Source organism: Lissotriton vulgaris, chromosome 9 (genome assembly GCF_964263255.1).
Source record: "Lissotriton vulgaris chromosome 9, aLisVul1.2, whole genome shotgun sequence".
Classification (NCBI taxonomy): Eukaryota; Metazoa; Chordata; class Amphibia; order Caudata; family Salamandridae; genus Lissotriton; species Lissotriton vulgaris.
The window spans coordinates 250,134,456-250,159,587 of NC_141697.1; the positions used below are offsets into that span (position 1 = coordinate 250,134,456).

The following is a 25,132-nucleotide window of genomic DNA, read 5'->3' on the forward strand; positions in this document are numbered from 1 at the left end:
TTAAAACTATTATTTACAATACACAGAGAGGGCATCCTTTGGATCTGTCTTTTGCTCTCGATTGGATGACTTTGTTGTTTGTTTCCTTTAGATTCAGATGGCTTTCCTTCCTGTCCTGCTGAGGATCATGTCCTCTCACAGTGTTCTGATTGGTTGACTTGTATCCTTCCAAAGTTGACGTTGTATTCAGGGAAATACTTTCCCCTCTTTAGGCACTCCATTTGAGTGTATATGTTTTATTGCTGTGTTTTTCATGTTCTGCCTTAATTTTGATCCCCATCCTCTGCGTGTATCCATGGTGGCAGTCTTTGAATGTATTTATAATATTTGAATAAACTCATTCAAAGATGGCCACCGCAGATGCATGCTCATCGACAGTTGTTAGCTAACATAGCAGTCAATTGGCAAGGGCAATAGATTTTGCCTTGGGATCTATTGGTATTGCCAATAGTTTTTTGCTATGTTGTGTAACATCCCCAATGCTGTATATCATGTTTCAAGAAGAACAAGAAACAAGAATTTGCAATGCAATAGGTCTCGCATTAATCAGACCCCCCCAGGATATAGCGGCATGGATTAGCAAATTTAGCGGCACAAAAATGGAAATTTAGCGGCACAAAAATAGAAATTTAGCAGCAATTTTGCGGCATTTTATGTGGCCATTTTTCCTACAACAAACACAGATATCTTAGTTTTTTCAGTTATTTAACAACATGAAGCTAGGTATATTTGGTTTCTTTACAATGTACATTGCTGAAGAAAACTGCATGACCGGGCTGGTTAAGTGTTCATCTAACTTCGGCACTAGCAGCCTCCTGGATGAGGGGGGCGCGGGAGGGAGGGGTAGGTGTTGGTCCACCAGCGACGGTAATGATGACTCCTTTGTCTACAGCTGAGTGCCAGGTTCTCAGGTTACAGGAGAGATGGTGAATGGCAAGCGGGTACCTAGAAAGCTGTTGTCACTTCATAGAAATTGACAATTGACACATGACCCATGCTGGGAGACACGTCCAGCATGGATTTGGGTCCTGTCCTGTGTGATAAGGGATGAAAGAGTCTCTCGCAATTTCTAATTGTACTGCGGATTCAAATGGGTTTACCTCTAGCTTCTTGTTATTCGTGACCTTTTGAGTGCCGGGAGTTTAAGTGCGGAGCTAGAGTTCAGTTTATCGCACCAGAAGCAGGCCTGATTGAAGCCATATCAGTTCAGTCAAGCCTAGCAGAACAATGCAAAACGAAAGGTACACGAGGGTTCAATCAGTGAGTGCAGACACAGCCCTCAAAATATTTTCTCTTGTGCGCAAATGCACATTTTAAAGAGCAGCATCGGAAACCCAAAAGAAAACGTTTTAGTGAATCAATGTTCAGTTCTGAATTGTGTGTATTCTCAGTAAAAAAAAAAATAACATAACAAACTGCTGCCGAACGCCGAGAAGGGAACTTACACGTTTCATTTCTATCAGGAAGCAAACACAGTCCAGAGATCCAGATGGCCTGTATTTAACATGAAGAGCGTCTGGCGCATGTCGAGGTCCAGCATGATTGTAACAGGCTTCTGACAATTGAATCAGGTCGGTGGTAAAATGATGCAGAGGATCAGACAGACCCCCAGGATATAGCGGCTTTTGTAAAAATGCCGCGATTTCTACAAAAGTGCCGATTTCGCGGGCACTTTTGTGAAAATCGCAGCATTTTCACAAAAGTGCCGATTTCGCGGCAAATCGCGAAATCGCGATATCCTGGAGGGTCTGATTAATTACGTTTAAGCTATTGGCATTGCTAAATATTGCAACACCAATTGCAACAAAAGTCTATAAATTGTAGGACAAAAAATGTGTATTTATTTTTGTAGCAATGGTGACATTCTGCGCTTTAGATGAATATATTTAAAAGTAAAGTGCGCCATACTGCAATTGCTACAATAGTTAATTGTGGATGCTTTAACAATTGATGTCTGCACTGATGGCTGGTGGTGTGTGTGCCTGTAGAAATTGTGCACTGATGGCTGGTGGTGTGTGTGCCTGGTGGAAGAGTGCACTGCCGGCTGGTGGTGTGTGTGCCTGGTGGAAGTGTGCACTGACGGCTGGTGGTGAGTGTGTGCGGTGTGAAAACATGCACTGACGGCTTGTGGTGTGTGTGTGCCTGGTGAAAGCGTGCACTGAAGTCTGGTGGTGTGTGTCTGGTGGTGTGTGCCTGGTGGAAGCGTGCACTGACGGTGGTGGTGTTTGAGCCCGGTGAAAGCGCGCACTAACGTCTGGTGGTGTGTGCCGGTGGAAGCGTGCACTGACAGCTGGTGGTATTTGTGCCCGGTGAAAGCGTGCACTGACGACTGATGGTGTCTGTGCCTGGTGAAAGTGTGCACTAACGGTGTGGTTGTGTGTGTGTGGTTGTGTGTGTGGTTTGTGTGTGTGTGGTTGTGGGTGTTTGTGGTTGTGTGTGTGTGGTTGTGTGTATGTGTGTGTGTGTATGTGTGGTTGTGTGTGTAGTTGTGGCTGTGTGTGTGTGTGGTTGTGTGTGTGTGGTTGGATGTGTGTGTGGTTGTAGGTGTGGTTGTGGGTGTGGTTGTGTGTGTGTGTGGTTGTGTGTGTGTGTGTGTGTGGGTGTGGTATGGAGCAAGCAGCACATGCGCTGTGCTAGTCTCGACCTAAAAAGGGGAGCTTACTCATCCAACAGGTTAGCTTAGAGAATGGCTCTGATTTTCTGATAATCAGACCAAGTTGTAAAGCATATTATAATTATAGGAACATGAGTAAAACCAACAAGACCTATTGGCTATGCCAATGCTTGTTTTAAATTGCTGACCCTCTGTACATGCATGTGTACATCTATGCCCCATGCAAGCAGTGACTGCTCCCTGGGACTTAAACATACTTCTTTTACTTCTCCCCCCTCATTCCCTCTAAAGCGCCCGAGAGCCCGGACGGCAGGAGGCTGTGCGCTAGAAAAAATATATATAAATAAACATGCCCCAGCACAGAGGGGTGCAGACAAACATGGGTTTATTCTTCGATTTGAAGCCCTTGAACCCAGAGCAGTTACCCAAATATCAGCCCAGAGCTGTCATATAGCTATTTCTTTTCTATATACTGTGTTAAGTTAGCATGAGCTTATTAAATGTTTAAACGCCATTTTTCCTTTCTGCTTCATTTTGCACACAACACATAATTGTTGTTTTAGCTTTCAACCCAGAAGAGCTTCGTGATTTACTTGAGAAATAATATGTATTGCTCTGATATCAGTTTTGCTCGGTACACTGTCTGCACACTGAGTGCTGAAGGCTCCAAGGATAACTCGACACAATGTTGTTGTGAGGTCTGATCTTCGCACCTCCATAGACATAACACACATGCTGCTGCCAAAATCTGGCTCTAGGCGGGTTTTATATTGTTGTACTGAACACACACGTAACACACTTGATGGTGCTTCGCATGCAGAGAGCTGGTGGAAGATGATGTGATCCTCTGCCACTGAGATTTTGAGGTATGGGCCCGCCCTGCTAAAACCCAAATGAGACCTTCATAGATATAAAATACTATGCTAAATAGGGAGGGTGAGAATTTGGTGTTGTTAATTCCTATTCATTACAGCATCTTAGTATGCTGTCACCATTCGCCTTTTATGGACTGATAACAATGCTGATAACTTTGTTTCTTATAATATGTTTGCTTGTATTATATAAGATACTGCGTTTGAGAACCCTGCATTAGTAAATAAATATTTCAAATATGCACGTGTCCTCATTTACTCCACGTTCTGATTTGAAATGATTATATAGCGAAAGAGTGTTCATGTGTTCCACGATACCTGAGGTAATCTAAGTTCATGATCTGGTTTGTCTAAACATTGGGAGTTTGTTATGACCAATGAGACACTGTAGCTAGCTCGGTAAGGGGATTTTGGGTACTGAGGTGAGTTTTGGGCCATCCTAATTCACTGAGGTTCCAGGTCTCTATGCACAGTTCTGTAGGAGAACGGAATTCCCGCTACATGGCGCCCATAGGTTGTTGGCCTTATATCATGACACTCGAGTAGTATATCATTCAATCCTTAACCCCTTCACTGCCGTTTTCGGAAAACGGTGGTGTCGGAAAAACCTACCTATTTTTGAAATAGGTCTTTTCAAGCTTGATTCTTACTAAAAAGGTTTCCTTGAATTACTACCCAGTTGTGCTACAAAGTTTACTTTGTTTTTTAGGTCGAGCAGACCTTACTCTCAATGCGTGAGCATTGAGAGTGTCTGCTTCAGACCTTTTGTGGCCCGTCGGCCCGTGTTATTGGGAATGAGGACACCAATCTGTCACAAGCGTTTTTCCTCGCAGTTTTCACCGCGGGAGCGCGCGTCTGACCTGCGCATGCGCAGAGTACCCGCGCATGCGCAGAGTAACTCACAGCCCTTGCTCACACAGACAGGCAGCCCCCACCCCTCTGCATGCACGCACGCACACACAGGCACGCACACACACACATACAGGCACACAGACACTCGCTCACACACACACACACACACCCCCCTCCCCCACACTCACACACACGCACGCACACATACATACAAAGCCCGCCCGCCCCCACCCGCACTTGCGCGCGCACATGCTTCCCCCGCTCAGCAACCCACTCACCGGCTTCCTTCGTGCGGCGGCTCTCCTCAGCTGCAGGGCCCGGCAGCAGGACTCTTCTTCCCTCCTTCGGCACCGGGGCGCAGGGTAGGCTCCTGCCTGCTCCGGTGCTCCAAACACGGCTCCGTCCAATCGCGGCTCTTCCGTGGGAGGCGGGGTAGGCTCCCGCCCTCTTACTTCCTGTTTCCTGTTGTCGCGCCGGCCTGCCTGACTTCCTGGTCGCAGGCCGGCAGAGTGACGGCGGTGATTTACGGTATTTATTTATTTAGTTATTTATGCATTTTTATATAGCGCGGACTTTACGCGAAGGCGGTATTTATTTATTTATGTATTTATGCATTTTTATATAGCGCGGACTTTACCCGAAGGCGGTATTTATTTATTAATTTGGCACAAGGTTGCTTGTTGTAGGACCTGACGGGGAAAACATAACAATTAAGTACCGTGCTAAGCACTGGAGTTCTGTTGACTGGCAGCGGATGGAAAACCATAGTGTTTCGTTTATTTTTGTAAATAGCGTGTTTTTGACCGAGTCCAGTTTTGTTAATGTCCCCAGAATACATGTCGGTGTTGCATGCTAATACTTTCAGGTTTGCTCTTGAAAAGTGCGTGTGGGGCGAATACGTAGAAAGGGCAGGTGTGAAAAGGTGCACACCACGACCAGAGGAAGCATTTGTAGTTTCATTGGTATTTTTTAAGAAGTTTCCTCCCCATCAACATCCCGAATCCCCGTATGGCAGCGGAGCTTTAACAGGGTGGGGGAGTAAATGAAAAAGCCCCTGGATCCGTAATAGCTCTTCACTTGACTGCACCCGGCAATAACAGCGGGAGCAGCCGCATATAAGAGCGCCTCTGGTGTGTGCCTGAGAGGAGCAGAGAGCGTCCCCCCCGACAGAGATCTGACACGTTTTTCTTCTCTCCAAGCTCCTTTACCCCCCACTGGTTTACCTCACTATCCTCTCACCACTATATCTCCCCCTCTCCATCATTCATTGCACATATCTCCCCACTACTCCCCACCTCTGTTATGTTACCTCCAATAACCCCCAATCCCCGCCCCAATGAGTCACCCCTTTCTTCTGCTGCCCATTACACTTAACAGGGAGTAGAGGTGGGTCACCGTTCTCTCCCAGGAGCCCTCCCCCTAGGCACCCCGCGACCCCCCCTCCCCCCCTCACTGTCTTGGAGGTGACCATTTTGAAAAGCGGAGCTCCAGCGCCTGAGGGCTGGGGTTGGGGGAGGGGAGAAGAGAAGAGGAGGCCTGCAACACAATACAGCAATGCTTTACTAGAAGAACTCGCGCGGATGCATTATCAAAGCCCGAGTTATGTATGTATTCCAGAGACATGAGAAGGAGCGGCACATGGCTTCCTCGCATGAGACCCAGGCATGTATCATCAGCACATGTCACAGCACAGGTCCAAGAGCAACTGTTACACTGGCTCGGGCCACAGGCAGCTGGGCTTTCCTGCTTTCTCTACAGTTACACATTCACAAACACTCAGGCCTCAGACAGCAGAGCTGTCCCTGATGTTACACAGATCTCATTTTCTCTCGTCTCATAGAGCGGAGCTATCTCTCTATTTACACGGATCTCACGATCTGTGGCTCTGGAGTAGAGCCATCCCTCAGGTAACACAGAGCTGTGTGGCCGAAGGCAGCAGAGCTGTCCCTCACAGTAGCAGGCATCAGGAGAGCAGAGGTTACACAGATTTTGTAAGCTCCGGTTTTAAAGAGCATTGCTATCCCTCAGATTACAATCTACACAGTAGCGGTATCGGACGTCAAAGCTACCCCTTAGATAATGCATATTTAATAGACGCAGGCTTCTAACAGCAGAGCTATCCTGCTCAGAAACATTCCCAGGGCTCAGACAGCAAGGGTATCCCCTAGGTTGCAAAGACCTTGGAGTTTCATGACTCAGAGTGGAGCTCTCTTGCCCCCCATGCAGCTCTGCCCCCTCCCCCCCACCCCCGCACTGCGGGGGCCTAGATTACGCCCCGGCGGCCACTTCAAACGGAGAGCTGAGCGAGCCCCTGCCCGAGTCCACCATCCCGGATGACGGCCAGGAGGCCCCCGGCAAGCTCCTATGATTCCGCTTAAGTCTTTAAATGTTTTGCATCACAGGGCTGTGGTGTCCCGGATTGCGGCCCCTCCTTTTACTCCTGCCAAGGCCATTTATTGTGTCCTGACAGCACGCTAGTTTACAGCACAATATAACCATTCAATGCCATGCTACAAAGGTAAATATAGAAACATAAAATGGGACGGAAATACACTTTTCAGCTCCTCCTTTCAACATGGGTTTAGCGTTTGGATTCTGTTAGTGTGAAAAAAATGCCCATAATATATTTCAGCCGGACACGTGCACATTAAATTAAAAAAAACAACTACGTTTTATTGACAGTTCTAATGTTTTATGTTTGGACGTGCACTAGCAGTGATGTCGAACAACGCTCGTTTCTGATCTTTGTAATCAGAAGGTGTAGATTAAAAAATTCTAAGAACATTTTTTTACCATTCCGCATCAGTATGTAACTAACCGTGACAGGTGCACGTAAATACAAAACATGTTGCATTACAAATGCTATAGGTGTCACATTTGCGAAAGTTATAACTATTGGCATTGTAAATGACAAAGCTATTAATTTAGCTATTTTCAAAACCAACACATAAATAAAAAAAATTGTCATTTACAAGACCAATAGCTCAAACTTTCCTAATGCGAGACCTATTGCATTGCAAATGCTTGTCTTCTTTCCTGTGCTATCATGGCTACCGTGGACATTCCGCAACATAGTCGCATTGCGGTGTGAGACCATTTGCGGATGTACAACGTGCCTTTGGACGGCTTGGCTGTGATTATGGTGGTGAGTGCGGATACTGCTTACCCTTACAAACTATTTTATTCGTGGGTGACATTTCCGGAGGTGGACGCAAATTCTGGTGTGTTCCACACGTACACTCCCATGGCTGTACCTAATGAGTATACTCCGTACAGGGCACAGGAGGTTCCTATTGAAGTTTGGCAGCATCGAGTTCGGTTTGGTGGCGCCCTACCCCATACTTTGAACGCTCCGAGGTTAGGTCCTTTGTCCATTCCAGGCGCTAGTTGGCCTGTTTTGGCTGGATTTACTCCTCATCCTCTACACAGCAATTGTAACCTAGCTGAACTTCGGAGACTACATGTAGTCTCTATTGCCGTGATTAGAGCCTTAGTGCATTACATGGGCCGTAATCTTCCGGGTGCAGCCCCGGGAGGTGCGGCGCTTCCGGCCGGACAGGGTGGTTTGAAACTCAATCCCGTCATGGTCAATGCCGTAATGGGCAAGAAGCCCCAGGATAAGGATGAATTTCCTTTCTGGCTTGCCGAGAAATTTGACCAGCTGGAAGCTGTATTTCCTAATACGACTCCTGGTGAAAAACACCGGATTCTTACATTTAGTTTGCTGAAAGATTTAGCCCCTGAGCTCGTTGACTGTGAAACCTGGGGTAAGACTTTTGCAGCGGTCTATGCAAGGTGCTACGGCACCCCGTCTATGGCAGTGCTGCCTACGGTCCTTAAACGTGTTCAAGATGATCACCGACCGGAGTCTGCGGTTGAGTTGGGTATGCGCCTGTGTGGCACCTTTGATGTGGTTTGCGATCTCATCCTTGCTAATGTCAAGGGGGATGCAGTGAGCTTTCAGCAGGTTGCTAACGCTTTGGCGGCACTTCCCGATGCCGAGAAACCCCGACAGTTAGCGAAAATTATTGTGGCGGCTTATAAAACCGTGGGTCGCAATAGAAAGGGTCTTAAGCCTTTTTCTGTTAAAGAGAAAAAGCAGCCCCAGGGACAAACTTCGGAAACGGAAGTTCAGCCCAAGTCCAAGAAACTAAATTGGCCTTAAAAACAGAAATGGGGAAAGCAACAGCAACAACAACAAACACAGGCTTCTCTTCCTGCGTCTCCGTTGCCTGCACAGTCGGAACGTGTTTATGACTTGCGCGATCGCGCGACGATTAAATCTCCTGATCGATTTCAGGCTTCTGACCAACGCTCTCCACGTTCCTTTCAGGACTCATCGGCCCAACTACCGGTGGTGGAGGGGGCGGCAGGGGTCGGGGTGGCCAGCAAGGACGTGACCAGCCCCGCCCGCAAAACGGTGCAGAAAGGCAGGAAAGCTCGACACCGAAGAGACCGCAGTTTGCCAAGAAGAAAGTCGCAGCCTTAACAGCGCATCGATATGCCACAGATAGTGAGAACGCGGCTTCGGAATCTGACGTGGGCTCTGACCTTGCTGGACAGCACGGCGGAGATTACCATAGTGAGAGAGGCCCTGCATCCACTACGGAAGGTGACAGTGACTGATACTTATGTTGTGATTGAAACAGCTGATACAAGAGTTACTCCCCCTGATAGACTCTTTGAAATTGTCCTGTTAATCGAGGGTGACATAGGGCGAACCATAAAAGGGGTATTTTGGGAAAATCGTTCGTCTACATATGACATTTTGCTTTCGGAGGCTGACTGGCCCCCACCTTTTTGTTCTCGCAGCTCCGCGAGGGGAGGAGGTAATCCTCCCCAGTTTAGCGAACACAGCCTCAAAAGAGGATGCACTGCATTTTGCAGAAGAGTGGGCTCTGGCTCTAGCGCCGGCTGTGTACCGCAATCAATGTGGTTGGGATAAATTGTCCCCATGCCACAAGATTCCTTTACGGTCTCAGCCACAACCTCAACCTCAATATCCCATACGGCGTGAAGCAAAGGCTTCCGTCGCGGCTATCCTTAAACAATTGGAATATCAAGGTGTAATTGAAACATGTGTGTCACCGATGAATAACCCTCTTTTTACTGTAAACAAGCCAGACGGTTCATATCGTTTGGTATTGGATTACCAGCATTTAAACTCGCATTGCCGTAACTGTGCAGTACAGAATACTCACGGCTCTGCCCTAGTGAATAGTCTTGTGCGTAAGCGGTTTAAAACCACGCTTGACATTTCCAATGGTTTTTATGCCCATCGATTGGATGGTCTAAGTTCCCAATGGACCTTCTTTACTTGCGGCGGTGTTCAAAAACAATTTCGGCGTTTGCCTATGGGCTATGAAAATAGTCCTGGGATTTTCACTGCCCGCATTGTCTCTCTTTTGGAGAGAATCGACCCGGATGCTTGTTATGTTATGTTATGTTATGTTAATAACTTTTATTTGGCGCACAGCTGCCCCAGCGAAGGGGCGTCCTGGCGCCTGATCAGATACCACAACATAACAGGTCAGAGCTGAAAGCAGAAAAATCAAATAACAGAGGCGAACAGGTGGGTTTTGATGGCGCGTCTGAAAAGAGTGAGACTATTTAGGGCACGAATGTGTCCAGGAAGGGAATTCCAAAGATCAGCCGCCAGAATACGAAAAGAGCGTCCTCCCATCCTACTCAGTCTGAACCTAGGCTTAATCGCCAGATGGTGAGATTCAGACCTGAGGGACCGCGTGGGGACATACGGAGAGATAAGGCCCGCAAGGGCGGGAGGGGAGGAAAGCTTCAAGATCTTAAATGTCAGACAGAGAGCCTTAAATTTGATTCTCTGTCTGACCGGAAGCCAATGAAGGGAGGTCAGGACAGTGGAGACGGAGCAGCGTCTCGGAAGGCCCACAATGGCCCGTGCGGCAGCATTCTGCACTCTCTGGAGCCTAGTAGCCTCAGCCTGATTAACTTCGTATGTGGATGACATATCTCACAGACGACGAACTTTGGGAGCATCTGTGTTGAGTCAAAGGGATTATTTGTACCTTTGCAAACTTGGGTTACAAATTCAACTTTGCAAAATCGCACATTGCAGAGCACACAGTGTTGTTTCTGGGCTACAAGCTCAATAATGAGGGAAAGGGATTGGCTCCTCACTTCCTGGAGAAATGCGCACAACTGCGTGCTCCGACAACACTGAAAAAATTACAATCTTTACTGGGCTTCTTGAATTTCGGGAGGACATACATTCCAGAATATGCCCCCTGGTGGGCGGTGGAGAAGTGTGGCTCAGGGGTTAGAGGCGGCAGACCCGGAAGCTGAGATCGGCCCTGGACCAGGGTTCAATTCCCCGCCTCGGCGGGTCTTGGGCTCAAAAATTCCACGGACTCGATAATTCTCGCTCCGGTGCCTTCTCAACTCACGGGTTCACACTCTGCGACTCTGGGCAATAGCTTGCTTAATCTCCACAACGGCCCCTCGTGGCGGGATGCCTGGCTTTCACCTTGTGGATACCCTGCCGGGGTTATCTCACAGGGGAATACCAGGACGGGTTCCCTAAGCAAGCGCCGGGAAACCCTTTGTGGGTAGCTATGCGCTATATAAGCTCAAATACATTTACATTTACATGCCCAGCGTATCAAGCCTGTGTATGCTTTGATACAACCATCTTTTTCCAAATCATGCTGGCTGCCTGAGCATTCCGCAACTCTGCAGTCTTTGCAGGCTGATCTGCTCGCTTCTAAATTCTTACTGACTCGTGATAACCAGACCAACCTGGTGATAAGAATTATCCCTGGGACAGTGGGTTTCACGTACCTGACTTTTAATGAAGGAGACACAGTACCTATTGCTTCCAAATCACACTTGTACACTTCGGCTGAATTGCGCTTTTCCACTGTGGAGAAAGTTTTGACGGCTGTGCAGATGGCAATTCTTAAGGAACGTGCCCTGTCACATGGAAAGCGCATGTTGGTTGTTACCCCGTGTCCTGCCTTGGAGGCAGTCACGAAAGCCACTATACCGAATTCCAAAGCTTTGCACCTTCGGTGGATTCAATGGGCTGCATCCTTGACATCCCAGGATGTCACGTTTATTTTTGACGCCACATTACGGTCGCAGGAGTACTTACAGTATGAATTCGTTCATCCGGCTCCTTTAGCAATGCGGCCCTTGGAGGATTTCCATTGCATCATTTACACTGATGGTTCGGCGCAGGTGCGCATGGCTCTAAACATGCCTACGCTTCCGCATGCGCCATTGTGGTTGGTGCCATGGTGAATGATGAGTTCAAGTCCAGTGTCGTGCACACACAGACACTAGGGGACTGCACCGCACAATTAGCGGAGCTTTGTGCTCTGATGCTTGCATTGGAGTACGCAGATCCTAGTGTGACAACTCTAATCATAAGCGATTCTTACTACTGTGTCCAGTCTTACAATGAGAACTTGTTCTTTTGGATTTAGAATGACTTTCGTGATTCCAAGGGTAGCACAATAAAACATAAAATAATGTGGGTCCGAGTGGCTGAGCTTAAAGAGCAATTGCCACTTATGTTTGTGATTCATACTCTTGGCCATCAGCGTGTTGGGGTTCACGCTGTCGGTAACTCGCTTGCTGATGAAGCAGCGAAATCTGCAGTATCAAAATATTTAGTTGCAGCAGTTACACGGTCCAAAAGTAAAATAGATGATGACATCTTGGGGGCTGTAGCTGTCACTGAAAAAGTAGGGAAATATCCTGCGGGGTTCCCTTCGAAATACACATACCTCTTAAGTCCCGATAAGGTTCCTTATGTGAAAATTCCTGATGTTGGCAAACGTTTGATTCCCAACTTGGATCGCAGGGCTACGTTGATTACAGCGGCGCATGAAGGTGTAGCGTCTGCGCATGCGGGCGTCTCGGCCACTGTAACTCAGCTACAGCAAAGGTTCTGGTGGCGGGGACTGTACAAACAGACGCGCGCTTATGTCCTTCAATGTGACATTTGCCAGCAGATCAAGCCTTCGACTGCTGCGCGTCCGCCTCAGACATAATTGTACATATCTAATAAACCACAGGGTTGTGTTTATTTAGATCACTGCAGTCCTTTTTCTTCTGATACTGCGTATAAGTACATCTTAGTAGCAGTTGATTCATGCACACACTTTGTGTGGTTATGGCCCCATCGCAGCGCTGATTCACGGACTGTCATTAGAGATTTGCATGTCTTTGTAGGGATTTTTGCCTGTGGTACCTTCCATTGGGATCAGGGTCCGGCTTTCGCCTCTAAGGCGTATAAGGATGCTATGATTTCGTTGGGGGTCCAAGTCAAGTTTTCGTCTCCGTACAGACCTGAGGGTAATAGTGTAGTGGAGCGAATGAACCGTGACTTAAAGCAATCTTTGACAGCACGAGTTATAGGCACTGGCAGAAACTGGTTGGCCCATCTCAATGGCGTGCAGCGTGCTCTAAATAATCTCCCTAGAAAGTCTCTGGGTGGGCGGACCCCGTACGAAATGCTCTTTGGTATCAAGATGTATGCCCCTGACTTCGACGGTCTAGACTGCGTGGCTCAAGCCACGGTCTTTTTCGTAGATGAACATTGTAATGTTTTACAGGATCTACAAAAGACCAGAGACAGTCTTGCAAAGGAACATTTGCCCTCCACATTGGATGATGCGTTGCAGATCCCGGTAATTGGCTGGCTACCCAAAGTTGGAGAACTGGTTCGAGAAAAGATCGATGACAAGAAAGAATTTGGTCCTTCCTATCGAGCACCGGTTCCCGTTCTTGGAGTGAAGGGCACAAGAACAGTCATTTTACCACAACTTCCAGGTCGTAAGGAAAACAGGTTTATCTCTATTGACCATGTCAAGATGCACAGGGTGGCCGATTCTTCATAGTATGACACCGGCAGTCTCCTGTCCTTCGATCTTGAGAAATTCTGTTTTGGCCACTACTTCTAATGCTGAGCCAGGAGTGGCCCTCGAGATGCCTGCTGTTTCCAATCCTTTATTGAATACTTATCACGTTAATAACATTGATGACCTAGACTATGCCTATCCTGCTGATTTGTCGATTCCTGATTTGCAAACATGTTTGGCCACAGAATCCCGATTCTCATTTGACTCTGTTTCAGTTAATTCGAAAAAAAACCTCATGTTTTGCAACATATGCCACATTATTTAAAAAACATTTTTTGATCCCTCCATGGACATATATTTGGCTGGTGTTTTTTTCAATATACCTTTTTATGTCAATTGGTTTTGTGTTTTATTTTTCCCGTCTGATCGATGGACACTATGTCGAGGAGAGAACATGCATTCAGCATCTTAATGGAACTTTGGCCCCCCTTTCCTCGTCACATTCTGCACACAGACTGAAGAGAGACTTGAATTTTGTAAACATCACTGCTTGGCCGGTTCTTGATGGGATTGTGTGGGATGCGGTTAAATTTCAAATCCATGGCCCTACTGAAGTGGTTAATGTCCCTAATGTACTCAGAGTGAACATGGGGGATGTGGTGAAACAAAACATACGTTCTGATGATTGGGATGTTCAGGCCGTAGAATCATTATTCTCTGATTTAAAATATTATGTTGCCTTTGATGCTGAAGATTTATATTTGGAATCTGCTAATTATGGTGAATTATTTTGCTTCCAACATTTTGGTAACCATTTTCTGCATAAAACGAGTTCCAGAAGGGGTACTGTAAATTACACACAGTGGGAACACTCCCCAGTACCATTACAGGGCAGCTCCAGTACATTTTTGAAAAAGTACACTTATTTTACCAACTTTAATCAATCAAGTCCTGAGTCCTTTTATTTTAAGATGACACAAAAGTCCATGTCCAAAGTTAGACTTACCAAAACTAAATTGTTGTATTCGAAGTCCTTTCTAGACAAATTAGCTGTAGAGGGCTACGAGCTATGGAAGGAAACCATTGACCTTAAATCGGTTTGGGGTTCTAAAAGTTGGCAGGTACAAGGCACTGAGGCTTTGCAACGTGCATGTCTCATCCCGAATCATATGTTGTTTTTAAATTCTACCACAACATGCTTTGGATTGGCTACTTCAAAAAAATTAAATACCCCTTCTAGTCCTGATTTGGAAGAATATTCCGGTTGGAATAATTTCACACAGTTTTCCACTCGAGAATTGCAGACATTAATGCACAATTCATCCTTTAATGTATCCAGTTTGGATCCGAGGGGTTGGCTGATGTGGCACAGAAGCTCTGATTCTTGCCAACGTCGCTTTTTGGGTTTAACTGAAGGTTTTACACAAGTCAGGCCTGATCCACGTTTTGATACTGACCATACTGTCGCAACTTACTCAGTTGGCAAATTATGTCAGAATTGGCTACAACATTCTACATTAGCTGCTGTTAAATGACATCTATCCAAGCTGACTGATGTTGTGGATTTAAATGATTTCATAAAGGGCCCGGGTAGTGGTAGATCAAAAAGATGGATTTATGCGATTTACAATGAAATCTGGAAAACTTCACAGGTTGAGGCTGCTAAGGGCTATTGACCAAGCTAATTTGGAAAATGTGCTTGCAGTTGTCGATAACAGTATTAACATGCTTTCTTCCCGCATTTATAAGTTAAATAATATTGTATCTTCAGTTGTTGATATTGTACATGATGAAGTATCTCTATTATACCATGGTCAAAATCAATTGCGTTCTATTATGCAATTTGCATGGACCCAGCAGACGCTGAAGGCTGGTAGAGTGCCTTGGAGTTACATAAACGTGTCCTCCCTCTTTGCCCCATTTAATTTGACTGACTAACAGCGCATGCTTTCTATGCGTGACGCGTCCTTTTCCATGTTACACATTGAGAGGTTGGAATCTTTACCGTTCTCTGTAGCTGAGGCCACTGCTGCAACGTGGCGTATCCACGGATTGATCACGTTACCTTTTGCCTTGTACAAGTTTACTAATTGTATGCGTTACATTGCGATAGGGAGATATGAACCATTAGGGAGCTCATTCCTCCACGAGGCATGGTCTCTTCCGTTCACATATAGATGCCTGAAAGACGAGAAAGAAGTGCATCTTAATGGGGAAGAATGCACGGAGTCTCCTCACCATTCATTGATATGCAGGCACATCCAGTTACATGGTTCCTGTAATCAGGACCGGACTAGTTTGGCCTGCGTTTTGAAAGGAACTCCGGTTCCCGCAATTGTTTCCACATTCACATTACTGGCGAAAGGTAGTTATTTACTGTTGAATAACGAAGAGTGTTGTGGTTTAATTAAAGGTGTCGTTTATGTGGTAACTGTATCAGAACGTGTCGTCTGTTGCAAAAACGTTCTGTATCCCCCTACGCATGGGAATTCAGCTGTTTCCATCTGGCTGCGCATCCCAACCTTGAAAGCAGAGTTCAATGGTATGAGTAGAATAAGAGCCCTTTTGGCTCAAAAAGAGGTGGCCCTGAGTTCGGCCCGAGAAACATTCGTCCTTCACATAGCTAACACGCGCACAGAGGTGCAGGCGCTTTTAAATGCTGATTTGCCGTTACATTTTAGCGAGCTGGTTCATCAAATCTTTAATGCCTCCTCCACTTCTGGGCTGGCTCACTTTTTTAAATTAGTTAGCAGTGGTCTCGTGACTTCATTCGAGAAAATATTTGGAGTCATCCCTGCCTTCTTTCATTCTATATTTTCAAGTCTGTTTGGTGGCTTCCCTGTTTTGCTGGCATTGGCGGCAGGCGCTTTAGTGATATTTTGTTTTATTAAACATGGATGCCCGTCCTGCGTTAGAAGCCGCAGAGCCCCTCCTACCGCTGTTTCGCAACCGGATGCTTGATTACTATGGCACCCTGCCGCTTGCGACTTAAAGCACGGCATTTGGATTATCGTTTCGATTTTCCTATTTCGCATGTGTCCAGCCTGTGTTTCATTGCCTGAGCTGCGATTTCGAATGGGCCCTTGATTTGTGTCTCTGCTTGACGGTGTCTCCTGATGTCGATTTTAATCATCTGATGAGCCCCGTAGTTGCTCACGAGTTGGTTTGTTCTGGCGAAAGGATTATGGCCTTGGCAACGATGCATGGACTAATGGGTCATTGGGACATACTCGCAGCGGCGCATGAGTTCTTGGCACAGAGCTTTCTTGAAAACCCACCGAGTTGTCCTCTGATGATGCTAGAGGATCCAGTGCTGGAGGAGCATGTATGTTCTTTTCCACTACTTAATTGGATGGCTGAACTGTTTTCGGATGATGACAGTGATTTCATGTTGGAGGCTGTTGCTGCATATTTTGCATATTCAGTCCTATCCTGAGATGCCTTGGAGACTTTTCTTATTTGGGCACGTACCTGTTTGTATTTTTGGAAGGTACCTTTTTCTTACAAACAATTCTTTTTATACGCCCCAGGCCTATTGACTTAAACTGAAGGGGCCTTGTATTGAAAAGTTTGGACCATTTCATTTGGCCACTGTATGCCATCATGTATGCTTTTGAAAATTAGCTTAGCTGATTATTAATGAACTCTGCTTTCATGTTGTGCGCCTGTTCTGGTCTTACCTAGCCTTGATTTTTGTCCGTGCTCTGATCATTGGGTGGGGGTGTCATATAGATATTTCTTTTCTATATACTGTGTTACAAGTTAGCATGAGCTTATTAAATGTTTAAACGCCATTTTTCTTTTCTGCTTCATTTTGCACACAACATATAATTGTTGTTTTAGCTTTCAACCCAGAAGAGCTTCGTGATTTACTTGAGAAATAATATGTTATTGCTCTGATATCAGTTTTGCTCGGTACACTGTCTGCACAGTGAGTGCTGAAGGCTCCAAGGATAACTCGACACGATGTTGTTGTGAGGTCTGATCTTCGCACCTCCATAGACATAACACACATGCTGCTGCCAAAATCTGGCTCTAGGCGGGTTTTATATTGTTGTACTGAACACACACGTAACACACTTGATGGTGCTTCGCATGCAGAGAGCTGGTGGAAGATGATGTGATCCTCTGCCACTGAGATTTTGAGGTATGGGCCCGCCCTGCTAAAACCCAAATGAGACCTTCATAAATATAAAATACTATGCTAAATTGGGAGGGTGAGAATTAGGTGTTGTTAATTCCTATTCATTACAGCATCTTAGTATTCTGTCACCATTCGCCTTTTATGGACTGATAACTATGCTGATAACTTTGTTGCTTATAATATGTTTGCTTGTATTATATAAGATACTGCGTTTGAGAACCCTGCATTAGTAAATAAATATTTCAAATATGCACGTGTCCTCATTTACTCCACGTTCTGGTTTGAAATGATTATATAGCGAAAGAGTGTTCATGTGTTCCACGATACCTGAGGTAATCTAAATTCATGTTCTGGTTTGTCTAAACATTGGGAGTTTGTTATGACCAATGAGACACTGTAGCTAGCTCGGTATGGGGATTTTGGGTACTGAGGTGAGTTTTGGGCCATCCTAATTCACCGAGGTTCCAGGTCTCTATGCACAGTTCTGTAGGAGAACGGAATTCCCGCTACAGAGCAGGGTACCGCCGCGAAGCATAAAACTTCTAGCGCCTTTGGTAATGTTTGCAGAGGATGTCACAGACTAGTTAGTGCCTTTAGCCACAAGGTATTCTGCTCATATGTCTATGCACCACTAAAAAGTGAAAGTTGTAGACTCGTGTAAGTCAGTGAATAAGTGTGAGCGCCTAAACACATGTGCAGTTTAAGAGCTCTTTACCATCCGCGGAAGCTTCTATTGTTTAAGTGGGCCCTCCCTCAGCGCACTTAAGTTACAGGAGGTGCAGTCTTAACTCAGAAGAAGCTCTGACTTTATCATTCCCAGGGGTGGGGGTGGGGGGGTCAAAGGAGTCTTTCTGTGTGGTAACAAATGGCCAGGATGGGGGCAGGCTCACAGCGCACGTCACTACCCCAAGGTACCAGCTGATGTTTATTGCACACTTTTCCATGACAATTGAGACAAGGAGGACAGAGCCTGAAGGAGGGTGTGCTCGGGCGCATTAATAACCCTGGGAGCAAATGGCGAGGAGGCGGGGTGCACCTGGCGCTCCAATGGCAGGCTCTGCATTTGAATAGTTCTCAATGGCCTCTCTTCAGGAGTCAGGACTGGCATTCTTTCGCCTCGGCGGCAGACTGGGCATAACTCGCGGCTTTCTCCTGCTTGCTGTCTCTCCTGGACATAAAAATTAACGGGCACTTCCAATTTTAGATGACGTGGCGGGTCTCTCTGGTGTGGGCATCTCTGCCCACGCAACACCCAGTGCATAACCAAATGATGTGAAGTGAGACACAATCACAGCCAGCAGTACTCAAAGGGGGAGGGCGGATCTGTGCAAGAATGAGTGTGTCCTCTGTGTCAACACTACACTTTCACACATCTCAGCAGTAATGCGCTTCTAGGGGCATAGGTACCATTGGTGTAGTAGGTACTGTGACACAGGGGCTCACTGAACCCCGATAATTGCTGCATTTTACTACCACAACAGCAGTAAAAGGGGTTATTTTCCTTGTTTGCCTGCTACATTGTCGCGGGGGCAACAGAAGTGCAGGTCGGGAGAAGCAAAGGAGGAGTGGGCAGGAGCATAAAACAAAGATGGATGGGGAGGAGAGGAAAAGCAGCATATGAGGGAGAGAGAGCAGCACGCGGGGAAAGAACACAAAGGAGACAGTGACATGGAGCACCGGAGGTGTGGAGGAAAAGCACAGGGGTGACAAAGAGCAAAAACAGAGTGTAGTCAGGAATAAGAAGCACACGAAGCAGCATATGAGGGAAAGAGAGCAGCACGCGGGGAAAGAACACAAAGGAGACCGTTACATGGCGCACCTGAGGTGTGAAGGAAAAGCACAGGGGTGACAAAGAGCAAAAACAGTGTGGTCAGGAAAGAGAAGCACACGAGGGAGACAACTGGGAAATGGTGATCACTTTCGTGGCCGCTTTGATGTTCTCGATGGCCAAGCAGCTAACTGAGAACATCAAAGTGTCCGCGAAAGTGCTCCCAAAGGCTGCAGGCTGACAAATGGTGCGCGCGCCCGGCGCACATGCACTGTACTCTATCCGCCTGCAGCCTTTGGGAGCACTTTTGAAAGCCCCTTACTTAATATCTCGCCAAAGCATTGCTTACGCAAAACCTAAAAAGCTTACGATGCACCTACCTTCATTATTTTGTAGACACGCACAAAATGACACATGTAATTTTTTTCTCCCCTTTTATTCACAGATCTGCGTTGGATCTGGAAATATAAAGAAAAAATAGGTGAAAGTTGTTTCTTTTGTTCACCAGAGGTAACATCACAGGGTGCTGGGGGAGGGCAGAGAAAAGGAAACAGGTGAGAGAACAAGGTAGAGTGCTGAAGCTGAAAAGCGAACTAGCAAGAGAGAGCAAACATGGAGCTGGTGGGAGAAGCACACAGGCGAGACAGCTGCCCTGGGAAGAAGAACAAGAGGGGAGTGCAGTATGGAGTGGAGGGAGGTGAAGAATTTGGATGAGATAGAGCAACACAAAGCATGAAGGGGGGAAGAGAAGCACACTAGGAGACAGCCGGGAAATACATGCACTCTCATGGAGTGCTTAAGACAAAAGAAAATAAGTAGTTCCCCAAAAGTGAACGGTGGGAGGACACAATTAAATTAGGGATGCGCCAGGGAAAGCCGAGACACACGATGGGCAGGGCATGCCATCGAATAAGAAGCAGTCAAATGACAATGAGAGAAAAGCCAACCAATAAGAAGGAATCAAACCCCAAGATTTCGTGATTTTATGATACGCAAAAGAATGTGATAGCAGCACTTTTGGAAAGTCCAATGTTTTTAAAAAACTTCCCACAAAAATGTAACATTTTTCTTTAAAAATAAATTAGACTGGTCTTTTTTTGGTTCTGCGCTGCTGCTGAGCCAATAAAAAAGAAGGTGAGCAACAGGCCAGTTCGTGGCAGAGATCTAATGTTCCTTTGTCTCCTGCTTGTTAGCTAACATAAGGTCCTTCCTTTTGTGCTAGCAAACTGCTGCTAAGCAACCTGCATATCTCCTTAGGGCCGCCTCCCACTCCACCACCTTTTGTCTCATGCCCTCCATGCCCCAGCTGCTATTTGACCCTACACCTTCCCACTCACTCCTTTGCTTTTCTCTTTCTTGACTCTTGTGGCTGAAACCCCTCTCCCCGTCTCCCTCTCCTCCTCCATTCCCAGGACGCGCATCTATCTCCACCATACCCCATGTGTCTCCTTTTGCCACTCAATTCACCCCCCTGCTGCACCCTGTACCTTTGAAATGGGGGTTATCAGATGCCAGAGAAAGAGCAAAGGTTTCAATTTTAAATCTGTACTCTCTGGCACCAGTCAACCTCCTATTCTGAGGCATATTGGGGCTAGATACTCTGCCAGGTCACATATTGTTACTTGGCAGAGTGTCCAGGAGAGGCATACCAAAGACCAAGCTGTATTTCCAAGCCAGGCATATATTCTGCCTGCCACAAGAATACCACACATGTTAGAGTTTTGGACCATAAAGATAACTTTTTTTCTGCATAGTTTGTCATCCCAAGTAGCAAAATCCTGGGGGGGGGGGGGCGGGTCTGAGCAATGGGTTAGCTGCACACACCCCTATGTTCTTGTTTAGTTCACAATATGTCTTTTGCAACCAAATAGCTGCGATGTCTGTTGTCTGGTATCTTCGACTTAAAAATAATTGGCAAAATCTGCTATTTTCACTGCTGAGACCTATTGACTTTGCAAATGCTTGTTTTCTTAGCTTTCGTTTCACATGAGGTGCCAATGGGGAAGCATTATCCCACAGCTGAATTTCTTATGCCGTCACTATGCTTCCATTTAACTGTTTTGACTGGACTCCAGTCCCAACAACCTCTATATATATCTCAATCACTATATCATCAGAAGTGCATCCCTGTCTACACTATCACTACTGTGAATTCAAGTATAATTTTTATTGCATATAGGTTAAAATATCTAATAGCAAATTCAAATTAAAAAAGACATAACAATAGGATCCTCGGATTATAATTGATACATTATAAAACCTTCAGTAAAAGTTATAATAAACTTTAACAATACATAATCCTCAGAGAGCTTTAAATTCAGAAGCTGAATTTTAAACAGGACTGCTGGAATTATGCTGCAGGAGGACCAAAATATGCTACAGGGTTGACTAAACTGTGTGGCAAAAAAAGACCAATATACCGTGTAAAGCGGCACGTTTTGTATTACGTCCTTATTTTGACATTTGTACGCTTTGTAACACTGGCTAGGCTTAGCTTTAATCTCATTAGTACCAATTTAACACCCAACTATAGTAATAAGCAACAGAAAGGTCACCAAATCACTCTTGGTATACCTTGAACGAAGTACATTAGGAAACAAATTCAATATGATTGTTGAACTGAGTGTTTTAAAAATGAAACTTATAAATACAAAGTATGTAGCAGAAAAGCATGCTGCTGATTGCTGACACAAGAGTCATAAAATGAACTGCGGCAGCAACTTCATGCATGCTGTCTGTATTCATATCCTCCTTTTAAATAGTGCTCCGTAGTTTTATAAGATCCGGGCAGATGCATCACACATGAACACAAGATTACGATTGTTCAATCTACTAGGCACATTAAAATCGTCTTTAATGCTGGCTTCCTCGGTGGCCATTTGTATTAGAGATTTCGGATTCATTGAAAAAGAATACTTTCCCCAGACAATAACCAGGTTATATTGCTTCAGCATTAATTGAAGGTAACCTATTGTACATGTGGGGCTTTTGCTACTGATTTACCCAGCTTACCATTGTACACCAATCAAAAGTACAGCAAGAGAGAACTTAATTTACATGCACTAGTTTTTGACAACGTTTCTGCCCTTAACCCATCATATTTATTCATTGATATAATATTTTACTGAACCGATTACATTTTTGATAGGCTAGCAAATTGTGGCTTTCACAATGTAGTCATGGCGGTAGTCATGTCCAAAAAACAGTAATACTTTACTTTACTTTACTGCAAACACATACTCCATCAGTCCACCACTTCACCCTACACCCTTGACCAAACCTCTGTATTTTGTTTTCTAAATATGTATATTAGGATAGTTTTACAACTTTTAGCCATATAAAGTATTCAACAATCTCCTGAGGCAAGTATGTGTTTAGTCCCTCAAATCCAGATTGCATACATTAGAACTGATGGACATTAAGACCCTAACTTTCGGGAAGGTTAATAGTTAATTAACATTAGATATGTTTGCAAGTTAGAGAGAGTTATGGCCGGCAACGAGCCATGCTTCTGTCGATTTAATCATCCTGAACCCAACTGTGTTGTCTCCATTGTATCCCATCTGTACCATGACAAATATTAAAATGAAATAGTTTTAATAATAACAGAAAGCTATGGCCAGTTGCCTTATATTGAAATATCCATATGGACACCACAAGCGACAGTCTCAATTGATTCCATTAGTTGCTATTTCTTCTGCATTTATACAGTTCAGTGTGCTGTGAGGGATGAGTTCAACTGGTCTATGGACTCCTAAACCTATCAGTGACAAGTACGCTCCTACTGTCTGCATGACTCCATTTACATCAGATCATTTCCATAACATTAGACAGACTATATAATAATTTCAAATGTGATGTATAGATTGATTTCCCTGATTGAGGACACCCAGGCTGAAATGCATTGGGGAACAAATGAAAAGAAAAGTTGGTGTTTTTCTGGATGTGAATATAAGTAATTCATGCACAAGTCGATGTTGGTGCAGTAAAAACAAATGATTTTACCAAAACGGTGTAAACATTGTTAATTTTAACAGAGCAAAAAAAACGAAAATGTTGTTGAAAGGAATAGTGCAATGGTGTCGCAGGGATTCTGATCCTATACAGAACTGTTCACAGAGACCAAGGAGCTCAGTGAATTATGGTGTACCAAAACACTCACCTCAGTACCTAGAAACCATAACCAGCTAGCATCAGTGTTACATTAGCTCTTCGTCCTATAGCAAAGGAACCAATGATTAGACAACCCAGAACATGCGACTTAGGTTATACTCAGGAATGGTGGGAAGCAAGAACACTTTTTCGTTATACTCTCATACCAGTCCACAACAGGAGTAAAAAAGAGATACTTGCAAGTTTAAAATATTTATTTTAACGCCGTGCTCTAAGATGCAGTATTTTTTCTAACATAAGCAGACATATGATTAAAAATAATATGAGCAGCATTGTTACAATTCCATAAAACACAAAAGGAGAAATCATATTATAATGATGATGAAAACAGGTTCTATAGCACCTAGTTATATCTCCCTCCCTAGGTAGGAACTATGTTTTATTAAAATATAGAAGGTCTCTTAGGCTTGTGTGGGGAACCCCATACCTCCAAGATTGGCAGGAGTGTATTACATCAGGATCTGCAAATGCTCTTTCTCTCTGGAGCCGGATTTCTTCCAAGTGCTTGAAATCATGGCTGCTGTGCCATAAAAAAGGCGCCAGAATCACACTTAGCTACAGCTGCATGTATGTTTATGTGAGCCGATCAGCTTGAACAACAGCTACCTTGTTATGATGACCTTGGAGGCTTTGGCACTCACTGTGCAGACTAGGGTTGCAATGTAAGTCTAGGGATGCAGAAAACAAGCCTTTCTCATGTTAAGCAATTCACGCAGCCTAACTTACAAACAACAGTTATATTCAGTTTCGTGTGCAAAAGCATCAAAAGGTAAAATGGTGTTTAAACTTCTAATAAGCCCATGCTAACATAGCAATGTGAGCAAACGAGGCTCAGTCATCACTAAACCCTCCCTTGATCGGAACACGTACCAACAGGGAGGCAAATCGGGAACGCAGAGTTCAAGTTTGAGAGATAGAATCAAGTTCAAATTTGTCAAAATGGTAAATGGGGAGTAAATTCCGAATTATTTAGCCACATATAATTTGAAAACCAAGTATTGGCAGTCCACTTTCAAGCGCAATGAGTGCGTGGAGGAGAAAGCGGAAAAAAAAATGAAAGTTCAATTCCAGTACACGTTTTGAAGCAGGAAAAAATGCCACCTCAATCAAACAGTGTATACGCACAGAACGTTGCAACAGCCTCCAATAGGAAGTCATTGTTCTCATCTGAAAACATTTCAGCCATCCAATTCGGTGATGGAAAGGAACAAACATGTTCTTCAATAGCCGGAGCCTCTAGCACCATCAGAGGACAACTTGGGTATTCTTCAATGTAACTACATGCCAGGAAGTCATGTGCTGCTGCACAGATATTCCTATTACCTAGGACTCCATGAATAGCTGCAACGGCCATAATCCCGATGCCAGAACAGTGCAGTTCATGAGCAACTAAGGGGCTCATTAGCTGATCATAATCCTGGTTGGGAGACACTGTATTGCAGAGACACAAATCCAAAGACCATTCGAAATCGCAATCCAGGCAATGGAAGACAGGTTGCACACATGTAGAGTAGGAAAATCGAAAAAATAATCTATATGCTGCACTCAATGTAGCCAGAGGCAGCATTCCATAGTAATCGAGCATCCGGTTGCGGAACAGCAGCAGCCGGGGCAAATTGTCTTGTGACACAGGTAGTGCAGCCATCTTTAAGCAAACAAATCAACAGCAGCACACCAGCAGCTAAGGCAAGAATTAATGGGAAAAGTTATGAGTAGGGAGCTACCCTTTCTGTCAGGAAAAGGACTGGGTCAACAATTATGAAAAAAACAGGGTGCCTTTTCCTGATTGTTATACCTTATTCGGTGTGCCTCTCCCCCTGGGGGTGGCCACCTCTACCTCTGAGTGTACAAGATTGTGCAGTCTTA

General features: G+C 45.2%; 1 protein-coding gene across 2 annotated transcripts in view; it reads left to right on the forward strand.

Moving 5' to 3' along the window:
* ZNF410 (zinc finger protein 410) overlaps positions 1–25,132 on the forward strand; it is a 273,798-nt gene that overhangs the window by 359 nt on the left and 248,307 nt on the right. The gene's annotated exons all lie outside the window — the stretch shown is intronic.